The sequence below is a fragment of the Miscanthus floridulus genome, chromosome 6 (genome assembly GCF_019320115.1).
Source record: "Miscanthus floridulus cultivar M001 chromosome 6, ASM1932011v1, whole genome shotgun sequence".
Taxonomy (NCBI): Eukaryota; Viridiplantae; Streptophyta; class Magnoliopsida; order Poales; family Poaceae; genus Miscanthus; species Miscanthus floridulus.
Window position 1 is genome coordinate 133,889,032 of NC_089585.1, and position 13,919 is coordinate 133,902,950.

General features: G+C 40.0%; 1 pseudogene; it reads left to right on the forward strand.

Moving 5' to 3' along the window:
- The first annotated feature begins 4,546 nt into the window (after nt 1–4,546).
- LOC136461282 (uncharacterized) lies at nt 4,547–9,662 on the forward strand (annotated as a pseudogene).
- Nucleotides 9,663–13,919: the final 4,257 nt, after the last annotated feature.

Consider the following 13,919-nt stretch of genomic DNA (forward strand, 5'->3'; position numbering starts at 1 on the left):
TGACATATTCAAAAAAAATCAAAGAATCGAAATAAATTAAGGAAATATACAAAACAAAATCAAAATTGGCCTGAATTTTAAAATTGAGTTCAAAACAATGTATTGTAGCACCACAAAAAAACTGGGCTAAAAAACCAAAAAAAAAATTGCCGAGGGCTCTTTGCCGAGGGCTTGACCTGTGGCCCTCGGCAAAGAATTTTAAAAATAAAAATAAAAAATCTTTGCCGAGGGCATATCCTGGCCCTCGGTAAAGGTCTTCTTTGCCGAGGGCCTAGCCTCGGGCCCTCGGCAAAGCCGATTTATAAAAAAAAAATTTGGCCGAAAACTGGTTTTTAAAAAATCTTTGCCGAGGGCCTGGTCTGGGGCCCTCGGCAAAGACTTAAAAAAAAATTTGCCGAACCTTTGCCGAGGGCCTAACGGGTGGCCCTCGGCAAAGTTTGATGAGAAATGGCCGCCGTGACCCAACGGGCCTACTTTGCCGAGGGCATCTTTGCCGAGGGCCGAGGCCCTCGGCAAAGATTTGATTTGCCGTGGGGCTGTCTTTGCCGAGGGTCGTACCCTCGGCAAAGACCTCTTTGCTGAGGGCCGTTCTTTGCCGAGGGCTCCTGTGTCTGGCCCTCGGCAAAGAGTATCTTTGCCGAGTGCCCGATATTTGGCCCTCGGCAAAGCCTCAGGCCCTCGGCAAAGTACGCGTTTCCAGTAGTGATTGTTCTGATTTCCTTGTGAAGTGTATATGGCAGTAGTGTACCAAGCTAAGCTAATTAAGCCAATCATGTGTGCTCCCATTCCTGAGACAACGGCCGGGCAAATACATACTAATATGGCCGCGCGAGCAGCAACCGCCAGCTAGCTGCCGGCACATTATTGGTCAAATTAGCTCATCAACAAGACAGTGTGCATGCTGCTTGCTTAGTTTACCCGCGCATGCTTCCCTAGTGCTCGCCGTTTGGATGGTCGGTCGTTTGGTAGCTACGAATCTGACAGGGATACAAACACACATGTCATGATCTATGATGATGAATTGATGATATGATATGAGTATTCTCCGGCCGGCAGGTCCAGTCCTAGCTAGAGGCAATTGACCAGCTGTTTGTATTGTACTGTATTATATTGCTGCTGGATCGTATTATTATCTCTGGAGCAACCAATCCAAACCCAAGCATGCGTGTCGAGTCGTTTTAATTTGTTTATGAAGAGACAGAGCAGTTGTATGCTGGCTGCTGCTCAACCTCAAGCCTCAACCAGAAAAGATGCGGCCGTACACGCTTGCTGGTGTGCCAGACTCCCGGTTCATCGCTATCAGCATGTGTTACAATCTTTGTTTAATATATATAGACATATACTAGTATATACATATGCATATATGTATAGTTTGTGAAGTGTGGTATGTGTGGACGACATTCTTGTTTGTGGGGCCGGGTAGCTTAGCTGGACGACAGAACACAATAATGTCGATGGAGTCTTCTTTTATTAGGAGTACCGCAATTGTAGGGGCAATTGTAGGGTGCTGCATTATTGGACACACACATGTGTACTAGCTCCGACACTACGAGCAACTCCTGGATTGCTCAAATAAATATTGCACACTATTGCTTCCTCCAACTTCAACTGCTCGCAGGGGCAGCACGCAACAGGGCAGTGTGCAGTGGTGGCGGGCCGGCCTGCAATGCATTTGCTTGGGGTTGCTGGTACGCATATATATACTATATATGCTACCACTGCCCAAGTCTACGAGTTTCAGTTTCAGTCGTAGGATGACTCATCAGAGTCACAGGGAGACGAAAGTCCAATTGCAGCGCCATGCCCGGTCCGGGATCGTAGATCGAGCGAGGGTGATGAACTGCAATTCTGCACAAAATCTAAAAAAAAAAAACAGCAGAAGCATGCATGCAGGCGGCAGCAGCACAAACAAATAAATGGAAGGCACCGATGATTTGCCTGTTGCATGCTTTTCAGTTGTGCATGACAAAAAAAAAAACAGACAGGAGCTAGCTACGGGGTCGGTTGTCTAGCTTCAGAAAGAGTTGCATACTACAGCAACGACAAAATGCAGAAACAGAATTCAGCCGCGCGGCCGGCTTGCATTCCAAACCGATCGAATGCTTCCTTTCCTGACCTAACCTAAACAAATGGCCCATGCATTTGCATGCACATCCAACTCGATCAATCCCCCATCTTTAGGTGGCTTTGTCTTTGTTGTGTTCACCGCACATGCATGATTAAAAGGAAGGGACTGTGGAGTGTGGAGGGACCCTCTCCTCTCCACCTCCCGACCTAGAAACCCTCGCTCCGATCCGCCTTTTCCCCGGCTCTGCTCCCCAGCTCTATCGTCGTTCATCGCCATCCATCTGCATCTCATCCTGTCCCTTTGGTTCCCCGCATTATTACCTCCGAAATGGCGAAATCCATTGCGTGCCAATTTGCATGTGCATGATCCTGTTTGCCCATGAAAATTCAGATCAAAATCCATCTGTATCAAAATTCAGCTAGCATATGCTCCCCTCAAAATCCATCTGTATCATAGGTTTGCCCACAACAAAGCACGCCCTCTTTTTTTTTCAATCTAGTGATAGAAGGGAAAGAGAAGCATCCAAATTTCATTGGTTTAATGCTAAAACTAAAAAGGCTTGGAATTTGATTGGTTCGCTACATATAGTTGCTATGCCATATTAGTGATGCCATACTGAGTTGAGTGCTTGGGTGTGCCTTGGAGGCAAGAGGGAGCTAAGGAACATGCTTTGAAGCTGACTCAAAATGGCGGTATCGCTATCCATGTAGTTAATCATTACAAATTAACACAAAAGGGGAAGCATTGCATTGCAGTGATCCATGATCACGGATGGCGTGGCATAGGGACTCGTCAGATGAGATTTGTCATCACAAACAACCACACAAGAAACCTAAACCGAGACGAGTAGAGTGAGGGAGAAAAGAAGGCTTACTCGGCCATGAAAGGATAGATGGGCCTGGGGCGCATGCAGCCCAGTAAAGTAGAGTAAAGTAGGCTTGCTTGCCTATCAGAAAGGCCAGCCCATCATTCATTCACTCAAGTGGGCCCGAGTCAAATCAATTTCTCCCCTGCCTCTCATCAATAAATAAAATTTTTCGTTTCTAAAAAAAATCAATAAATAAATTTTCACGTTTTAGTTTCCACTTGCTTCTATAGTGATAATTATGAGTTTGGTCCCCCATTTCTGTCGACCCAATTATGGTTATATGGAGTAGCTTTTTTGGATGGGGACGATTGTCTAAGGGCGTCCTCAGTTGGAACTTGTAAATAGCTAACTACTGTAGATGAGGCTTAGGAATAATAAAAAAATAATGCAGTGGAGAGTTACGTGAGCTATGAGTGTGTTGTTTCTGAGAGATCATGCTAGACTAGCTATTTAAGAGTCGCTGACTATTTGATTTCTCTCGTTAGAATTCTTCCTGGCCTATAGTATTTGGAAACCATTTGGAACGGCCTAAAGGTTTGATGGAGTGGCATGATGAATCAATCAAAATGCAGACCTTTTCCATTGCAGACAAGAAGAGAGAATAATAGGAAGATTGCATGCTATGCTACATATATACTCCGTACGTAGTACACTAGTACGTGCTCGTGCTGGATGCGCGCGCGGGAATGAACTGTCCGTTGGTGGCAGTTGGAACTCGAATTGCATTGGACTTGCGGAACTGCGCGCGGTTTTAATTTATGGGCCTTTATGAGCTAGCACACCCCGTGTCCAGAATCGGCTTGCTGCCTTCCAATTGCTAGCCTGGCTAGCTAGAGAACGAAATTGTATGCGACGTGACGCGGGCGCTGCAGGGCTGCGTGCCTACGTCGTCGTCGTCTGCAACAGCACACGTACCTGCATGCACGGCTGTGCTGCACTGCATCTGCATCTGCATCTGCATCTGCATTTCCATTGATGCACTGCTTGGAGACGTAGTAGTAAACCTATTTTCGTCAGTTGAGATATTTTGCAAACTCATTCTTTTTTGGATTTCTCAAGTGGTCAGCTGTGAATTAGTCCTTCGACTCGTTAGGTTAGTCATTGATGCAAACATGGAAGTACCGTTTTCACTGAATGAGCACTAGTCTTTGATTACATGTAATTTTCATTATCTTTAGTTCTTTTGATTTCCCACTCTTTCTATCTTTAGAGATTTTGTTATTATTTGAGTTCATTTTTTAGTTTACAGTTATTTGTTCAACCATCAGAAGTTTTTTTTTTGTTGATTCAGTTTTAGAGGTTTAGCTCTAGGATCATCTATTTTTGAAGACTCGTGGCCTCTCTGAAATAGGCTTTTTTTTGGCGAAATATACATGCATTGATGTGTATATTTAGTGATTACCCTTCCTTTTTTTATTCGGGGGCTTTCCTCACGAAATGGTAGTTGATGCTTGGAATGATGGTTTTTTATGCCATTTTTTCCCTGCTACCTGATAACTGAATGCTAGTTGATTTTACTTTGTTTTAACCCTTTCTCGATGTCTGATGTTTGCTACTTGTTTTCTTTTTTTGATTTTAAGTACTGATTATTACTAATTTTTTCAGGTAAAATGGCTGCTAGGAGGAAATTCTCCCGTGTTGTAGAGGAAAGTAATCGAGGAGACCATTGTCAGGCAGGAGCTGAATCTGTAAGTGTTTGTTGTACTTGTTTTATATGTTTTATTTTTTTTTCTATATATATATATATATATATTTTCAGGGATTTATTCCTACTGCAAATATTAATCTGTTGGAGCAATTTGTTTTTTTTTTGCAAATCCAAGGTATTATTTTTTATCCTCTTTTTTTTTTGCAACCATTTTATTGTTTCCTTCATTCATGTAGAAATTGAATGAGCATAATGGATCCCCCCAAGGAATCAATGGAGTTTGTAATGATCAAGAGAAGGTTTTTTCTTCCCCTGTTATTTCTTTTTTTTATGATTGTAACATTTTATAGTTTTTGTATTTAACAGGCTCATGGCGAATCAAATGGATTCAGGGACAAGCTTAACATGTATTTTGGTGAGTTTTTGCCAACAAATGTAAATTGTTTTCGATTGTTTATCATTGTTAGTTGAATATTTTGCTTTCTTATTGTCTTAATTTTTTTAGGTGATTGATGAGTTATGCAAGCTTGTTCATGAGAATTCTTATGGGAAGTGTAGTTTCTGTTTGTTGCCTACTGAGAGTCTAGTTCTCAGTGTTCTTCAGATTCTGTTAGATGCTGCACAGAGTGTTGATGAGCTGAAAGGGAAGAATGTTGCTGCTGGTAGATTTGTTCTGAACAACCGAGTTATTGTTAATGATAAGTCTGTTCCATCTATTCCAAAAGGTATTTTTCTTCTTCTTTTTTCTAGTTAACATGTGCTGCTAATCGATTATTTTCAGGATTATTTTTTGTTTTCCATGGTCTGTATTATTTATGTTTTCAGTTGTTGCATACATTTTTAAATTCTCTTTAACTACACAGATAATCGGCACAATTCATCAGTCAAGGAGCAGCCTAATAGGCGCAATGTTGAAGGAAATTTTGAAGCCAGCAAGCCCATAGGAGATCCAAAGAATGTCGACACCACTGTTTCTCGCCCGCAGGTTATAGTCTACTGTCTCTTTTATTTCTTTTTTTTTATTGCCTAGCGAGCTCTAGTCTTTGTAGTTCTAGTCGCATGGTGGTTCATGTCCATTGCGAGGACTAGGGAGTAGCTGACTATGGGGTTTTTCTCTCTGATCTGCTCGAGCTGCCATAGATGTTCAGGTTATAGGTTCAGGATCAGTTTAATTTTAATTGTATGAGCGGTGAGGTTGCAAATTTTTGTTCAGTTTTTAGTTTTTTTGAGCTATCATTTGGTTGAGGTGTTTGCATATCAAGGTAGTTATATTGTTTAATAGTTATTTATTTCCTTTTTTATTTGCAGAACTCTATTGCACCTAGAGGAGCTTCAGTTTTTGCAGATGGCAATTCAATGAGAAATCCTTATTTGGTTCTGGACACTCCTGTAGTTATGCATCAGGGCAATTTTAAAGTTGATGAGTTTGCTTTCTGTTCCAGGTTTTACTTTTTCCGTCATGTTTTTTTTTGCATATTTTTTGTTATAATGGTTTTTCTTTTTCTTAGTTGCAGGAAATGTTCCTATTATGAACAAGAAACCTAAAATTGAATCTGCTAAGGTAAGCAATCTTGTTTTTAGTTATTGTTTTTAGTCAGTTTTTTATATTGATTATTATATGTAGTTGCAGTATTTTCAGTTTAGTTTCAGCTGAATGTAGTTTTATTTTTGGTGCAGTAGGATTTATGTTCAATTCAATCCAGTAACCTGCATTAGAGTTGTAGTGAACTACAATAGAGTTTTTCTGTTTAGTATTTTAGTTCTACTGTGATTCAGTTAGTAAATTTTAAGTTTCTTTGTGCTGCAAAAGTTCATGTCTCTATCTTCTCTAGGTGTGGCTTGGTTTTTTGGTCACAAGCAGCTGCAGCCTATTGTTTATTTCATTGATTGCAATTTTTTTTAGTTATAATGTATCAGTTTTAAATTTTCTTTGGAACTCAGTTTTTAGTGGTTCAGTGATTTACAGAAAATTCGTAGTAGTATCAACTCTTTTGGTTCAGTCTTGTAGAATCTATGTTCAAGTTTTGGTTAAGATCAGTGTATCCTATTTTCATTCAAAGTTCAGTTTCCAGTCTTACTTTAGAGTAGAATTTACTTTTGTGTAGAGTCTGTCAGCTTTTCTTCACTGGCTTTGTGTAGCTAATGCAGACTCTGATCGCATAGATAAGCACTATCACTCGCATTAACACATTTCAGGAATGTCTTGTTCTGAAAATCTCAGTTCTAGAACCACAAAAGGTGAGCTAGATTTTCTTTTTTTAGTAGTGAATAGTGATGGACAATTGTTTCCTGGAGAGTTCAACAAAAGCCACTTGAAGTTTGACTTCCTGATAAGTGATAGCAACCAGCCGGATAGAACATATCAAGATAACTGAAATTTCAGGGCTCATATTGTGCAACCTAATGCAAAACTTTATTTGGTTTTGCTTTCATACAAGTATAAAGATCTGGAGTTTTTTTTCTGTTTGAGTTTTGACACTATGGCCTTCCAAAAGCTTAACTGGTCCCAGAACTATTTTTTCATTAATTTGCAAATAGAGTAGCACTACAATTTTTTGCAAATGTCTATCTGGATGAAAAAGTATATCTTGTCAAACTGCAGTTTTGGTTTTCCCTCTGTCCATAACTGAGGCATTGTTTAGTTGGCGAATTTTTTTAGCAAATGGTACTGTAGCACTTTCGTTGTTATTTGGCAATTAGTGTCCAATCATAGTCTAATTAGGCTTAAAAGATTCATCTCGTGAATTTCGTCTAAACTGTGTAATTAGTTTTATTTTTTATTTATATTTAATGCTTCATGCATGCGTCCAAAGATTCGATGTGACGGGAAATCTTGAAAAATTTTGCAAAATTTTGGGAACTAAACAGGCACTGAATTATTTTGACATAGATAGCTTTGTTCAGGTTGACCATGACTGTTTTTTTTGTGATAGTAAAAATAGTGCAGAGTCAATATCCTCTGTTCAGCTTACAGCATTGCATTTGTTTTTTGTTAGCAAGTCAATGTTTATTAAAATTATGAGTCATGCCATTTTCTGATTTTTTATTTTTCTTTTATTCTATTTTTTTTAAGCTATCACCTGATGTTGAAGTTTTGGGCGTGTCTAGCTTCAAAGATCGTTGCATGCATTTAGGGAAGTTAAATGATGAGCTATATAACAGAAGAAATTTGAGTAATTTGGCAGCCCATCCAACAATTGATTAAACTGGTGGTATTCCAGAAGCAAGGCGATTTTTAATTACTGATGAAGAAAGGGCTTATTATAAAATCATCTGTGGTCTTGCTTACAGCCAATGGAGTTGGTATGTTTGCCTTTTCTATTATGTGTAATTTTTCTTTTTTATGCATATCTGTTTTGTTATAGTAACTTTTTTTGTTGTTTTGTCTTTTTCCTTTTCCTTTTTTAGTTTAAAGGTAGTTGAGCTTTCCAAGACCAGTGTTACCTATTGTTCTCTAGGTCAATCTGTGGAGCCGAGGGGGAAAGTAGACAATTTTTTTTGTCACTGGGATGTGTCTTAAATTTTTTAAGGATCAACACCCAAGACAGTCGAAGAAACATTACTTTTATCCAAAAGTTGGTGTAAGTTGCTTGCTGCTCTCATTCTTTTTTTTTGTTGATTAGCTCTTTTTTTATTATATTTGTTGATGTTTTGTTTTTTTGTTTTTTTATTGTAGGGCTGTCTTTATACCTACAACTGCGATTAGTTTGTTTTCAAAGGTAGCTTATTTAGTTTGAGTTTAGTTTCTGTGTTTTATCTGTTTTTAGTTGAGCAGCTCAAAGCTCATAAACCAGAACAATATTGTGTCTTTATTAAATATTCATTATTTATATTTTTTCAGGTCTGTATCATCAGCAGGGTAGTCTACTCCATCGTCAAGAGCAAGGTAAGCCAATGATCTAATTCAATTAGTTGTATATTTTTTATCATATTTTTTTTGTTCAGGTTCATGTTCAGTTTCATTTTTAGTTGTTTTGACTTCAGTTTATGTATCATTTCATTATTGTGTCCTTTTCAATTCAGTTTATTTGCTTTCAGTCTTAGTTCAGTTTTGTTGCTTTCAGTAAATAAATGTATGTATTTCAAAGTAATTCCTGTATTGAAGCTTAGTAACTGTTGTGATTACCTTGGCAGATTAGGGGATGTGATTCTATCTTTTTGTTGTTGTCTTTGGGGTGGGTTTGGCTGGCTCTAGCTGTTGGGAAAGCTGTCAAAAAGTGCTTTTTATATGTTTTTATGCTTGTTACTGAAACTTGGAGCACATGGTAATTTTTTTGGGTAGATATTATTATGATGGAGAATACATCAAGTTATTTGCATATTTACTTGGGAAATACACAGAGCCATGCGCAAATTATTATTTATGTACATGGTTGTTAGTGGCATAGGCAGCCATGTTTCATTCAAACTGAGTTGATTCAAATGAAGTTAGTTATTCTCCCTGAGTTAGCATTTGCCATTTTTAAGATATAATGGAAACACCCATGTTTGTACTGTTGTTTTCATTCTATTACCTTGGTCTCGACAAGCTTACTACTTTACCAGATAGGCTGATACCTCACTTGGGTAAGTTAGGTGTTATCTTTTTTGAGATGCAGGGGCGATCCATGGTAGTTTCTCAATCAGATAGATACATTGCTGTGCCGCTTTAGTTATATGTTTAACATGCTTAGCTTTCTGCCTCATAGTTTAGTTTCATTGACGTCTCATTTACCTTATTTAGTTTTAGTTGAGATCCTTTTTTTCTTTTTCAGTTTGATGTATATGCAGTTTTAACTTTTAGTCTTGTTCAGGTTATATGTTTTCATTTAGGAGTAGCCGGCTAGGATGTTTTCTTCTCTGTTCTGCTCGAGTTCTGCTATGATTATTGTCTATTTTTTTGTTAGATGTCTGATGTTGTTACTCGGGATATTTCAAAGTTCATTTATGCGGACAAGCCTATGTCCAAGTATGTTTTTGAGATGTTTGATCTTGAAGTTGGTCCGCAGAGTCGCTTGATTGTTGTTTCAAGGGTGGGTGGATTTAGTGGAGTTACATCTCAAGATAAAGTGACCAGTGTTGCACGTGCTTGTAAGTAGCTTACCCCTCATACTTTTGTCGAGACGTTGAAATTCTATTATGATGAGGCTGATAGGACAGTGTATTGCCTCGCTGCTGATGATCAAGTTGCTGAGATCTATTGTGCTTACTCTGTTCGAATTGGTGAAGTTAATGTTTTATTTTGTAAAGTCAGTAGTATTGTGATGAGAAAGAATTTAGTTAGAGCATACTTGGATGTTGATATCATTGTTAAGGTATGTTTTCTTATTCTTTTCTTTTTTCTTGTTTTCTTATGTTTCGATGTTAAATATTCTTGTATGCTTCTAGTTATCTTTTGCTTTATATCATTTTTATATTTTCATTCTAGCTTTTTGTACGGATTGGTGTGATAGTCTTTTTTTTTGTTTTTTGTGCATCAACAGGTGCCTTTGTTTTGTTATTTTGATTACACCATAACCCAACACTGCATTTTGGTTTGGTTGATGTAACACCCCAGGTGTTTGCCACCAGTTAAGCAATGGGTTTGAGCTAAAACATGGTATATTAAGTGATGATGAAGATGTCAAGGTCGAACCTATAGAAACGAGCCCCAACCTAAACTTGGAGATTGCACCTTTGCTCGCCTATAGACCCCTTTTCAAGATATATGCTTGGGTGGTGTTATTGGAATATCTTCATGTGTCTCACATCAATAACCATCTATATTGATCCATGGAAAAGTTTCATGAAGTTTGGAATCAAGAAGTCACATGAAATGACAAGTTATGTCCTTGCTTGGATCGTTTTATAAAGTGAATGGAATTCTAGATTGTTCACCAAACCTTGCAACCTTGCCCAAATGACTCTAGATGAACTCTACAACAAAAGTCATGAAGGGTTCATGTTGAGAAAATACCAAGAAAATGCTCCAATGGATCAAAAAGGATAATTTAAGTATCATCGTGATCCTACTTTGGTCAAAGTAGAACAGTAGGTTCTATACCATTTTTGAGGTTGGACCTTAAATAAAAGTTGTAGTACATATCATGTAGAACAAACTTTGTTTTTGGACCAAGAGCTAGATCAACTTGGAAATAAGTCAAACAGAGGCTCGAAGTTGGAACCTGCTGCTGATTTCAACACTTAGAATTATTCTAAGTCAGTTTCGCTAAGCAACGACGTTGGCATTCCGCGTTCTCCGAAATTCATTAAGCAACTTGAGTTGGTCCAAAAAGAGAAGTTGAAGGTTATACTATGGAGAAGAGCATGCAAAAAGTTGCACTGAGTTTGACCGAGTTTTGACCTCCGAAAGTGAATTTCCGTGACCGTTATCAAGGCGCTGACACTAGCAGTTTGTGGCTTAATTACCCGCTGTTGAAGAGCTCTAATGACCTTGGTCTCTAAATGAAAAATGTAGAGCAGTTCGCGGGCTTCAAACTTCGTTTTGGGCCCAAGGTCTTAATCAGCCCAGAGATGGCCCAATAACAGCGCCCACCGTGCCCACGTTGCTGCCCGCCACCTGTTCGGGAATATGCCTCTGTGAACGACGCGTGGCCGTGCGTGGCAGCCATGCCCGAGCTGCGCCCCTGCTCTCCGCCGCGTGCCGCGCGCCTCCTTGTGCTCTGCTCCTCCATAACGCGCGCCAGACGCTCCCCACTTCTCCCTGCTCTCACTTGCTCGCCCTCCCACTCGCCCTCACTTCCTCTGCTCTCGCCATGGCTGCGGTTGCCATGGACGCCGCCGCCGAGCTCCGCGGTCACTGCGTTCCCGCTACTCCGCGCCTCTCCACTCCTCCTGAGGACTACCAGCAGCTTCGCCTTCACCTCCTGCATCTCGTGCTCGTGCTCGCCGTCCAAAACCACGTTGGGAGCACCGCAGTCGCCGACCGCCGTCGCCTCCGACCGCCGGTGCACATGGCCGGTCCACCTCGGGCCACCTCTCGGCCATCCGTGACCACCAGCGGGCGCGTGCGGGACCCCTGGTGCTCCCCCGCCCCTCAGCCGCCGACGGCATGGCCTCCTACGGCCGGAGCAGCGAGCTCCGACGGCCTCCCCTGCTCAAAATCCCGTCAGGGACCTTCTACTAGAATTCGACGAAGTTCAGGGTCCTAACTGCGAAGTCAGTGACTCATGTGAATAGTACCATAAGGACTGGTTTGTAATTATTTTGCAAGAACTTTGGAAATTCATAGTAATTCATAGGAAATTCGTAAAATAGTAAATGAGGACTTTTTGGAATCCTTGTGAAATTGTCTATGCAGTGGATCTATAATATGGCATGTTTTAGTTTAAATATTTTGCGGTAAAAATAGATTTGTGCAGTAAGGTTGTAATGCTAGTTGAATTTGTTATTTTTCATAACTGTAGATCTAGGGCTTCAAATGAAGTGAAATTTTTGTGGCATGCTACTCATGTGATAGTTGATGTGTGGTAAAAATTTCATGAGTATTGGATGAAGTATGAGTGAGTTATTGGTTTATCTTGCTCTCACATGAATTCTTGCTTTAGCAACTTGTCTTTTTCATAGAGGTTGCTGTACATATCCAAATGAAGTGAAATTTGTACAGTAGACTATTGAGAGGATATGTGAGCCACTGTAATTTTTGTAGAAGTTATTGTGCACTTTTGGTATATGTTCATTAAGTCACCTTGTTATCTAAAATAAATTAAGAAATGCATTAAAAGAATTTATTTGGTCATGGACACTAGGTTTCCTGGTGTTCTTTAGTCATGTGTGAAATGTTGGTAAAGTTGGTCTTGCCCAATTATGTGTTTGCAACGTGAGTTAATAATTATTTTCTTGCCGATGTGGTTTATGGACAGATCTGGGAACTTAGCAAAGTTCTTCATGATAATGTGCTTTGTTGTGAAACTTGTTTATACAAAAGTTGTAGATAATTCATGTATCTAGCTTCTATTAAAATTTGGTGTCATTTGGCCAAGTAGTTTAAGAGTTATAGCTGTTTAAAGTTGGGTTTCAGAAATGGCTGCTTTCTGTCAATTGTAGACCAGTTTCTATAAATGAATATATTTGGCTTAGTTAAGTTGAGAATCATGCTAAGATGATTAAAGATGAATTGTAGAAAATTTCATAAGCTTTCCATAATGTCTTCTTGCAAGTCATTTGGATTTGTGTAACTCCAGTTATAGCTAAATCTTGTAGCTGCTGTTTGCATGTCCAGAAATTGGCAGATTCCAATTATAGTGTTTGCTTGTATATTGTTAAGTGTGACTTATGTCTTGAGTGATGACTGAGTTAGAGCACATGAGATCTTGAGAAAACTTGTGTCATGCTTGGTGTTGTCGTCTTCTTTGCCATCTTAGCATGATAGATTGTGTGATGGTTAAGTTAAGCATCGCAAAGTACTTAAGTGTGAGTGTAAACTATGCTTGTCCTTGCTTGCTATTTTGTGATGCATCTCATGGTACTATTCTTCATATTCATACACTTGCATATTGCATCTCATCTAGATGCGCTAGATGAACCACGTGAAGAATATGATGTTGGAGCCAAACCCGAAGACGGTGTATGGAGGATCTATCCCGAAGATGGAAGGACTAAGCAAGTGTTAGGACCTGTGATGTCACCAGGACGGTGCAAGGTAACTGAACTAACTTGTGGCGGATCCCAGGCAAGCCCCGGAGCATTCTAAGTCTCCTACTTTATAAAAGCAATTCTTTCTATATACGAGTTATATATTGTTGCATTAAGTTGTAGGAGTTGATTGAAACCGTTGATGCATTTATTACCATCCTTGCCTACCTTATTACCTTTTTACCCTGTTAGGTCAGGATCGAATAACTGCTTAGCCTTGCTTAGACCGGTAGCGATCGGAGATATCCGATCACCTACATTATAGGTGGTTACTGGAAGAATTTAGCTATGGAAAGAATGATATCCTGGAATTAACCATGTGTGATGGATAATTGGAGACCGGACGGAAAAAGTTGGAGGCAACCAGACAGGGTTCTGGGGTGCTGTTAGTTTCCATCTGTGTCGATTAAGGACCGACCGTTGTTGGGCCTCGAGTCATGTTGAACGCATGCCTTACATTTAGCTGGCCGGATAAAGTACCTTCCGACCGCGAAGCTGGGAGATTTTTCGGGCCGAGTAGATTGCCCGCAACGCACTGTGCCGGAGCAGGTGTGGTAGGACACGGGGGCGGGATGATAAGGCCAAAGTGCAGTCGGTCGGCCCCCGGGTACATGTGGTTCCTGGCAAACTCGAGATTCCTGGAAAGTTGACTCGGTGATCAATATCTCACTTTAGCGGGTGAGTGAGGTTTGTGTAAGGAATAAATCACCAGCTGGTTAGGA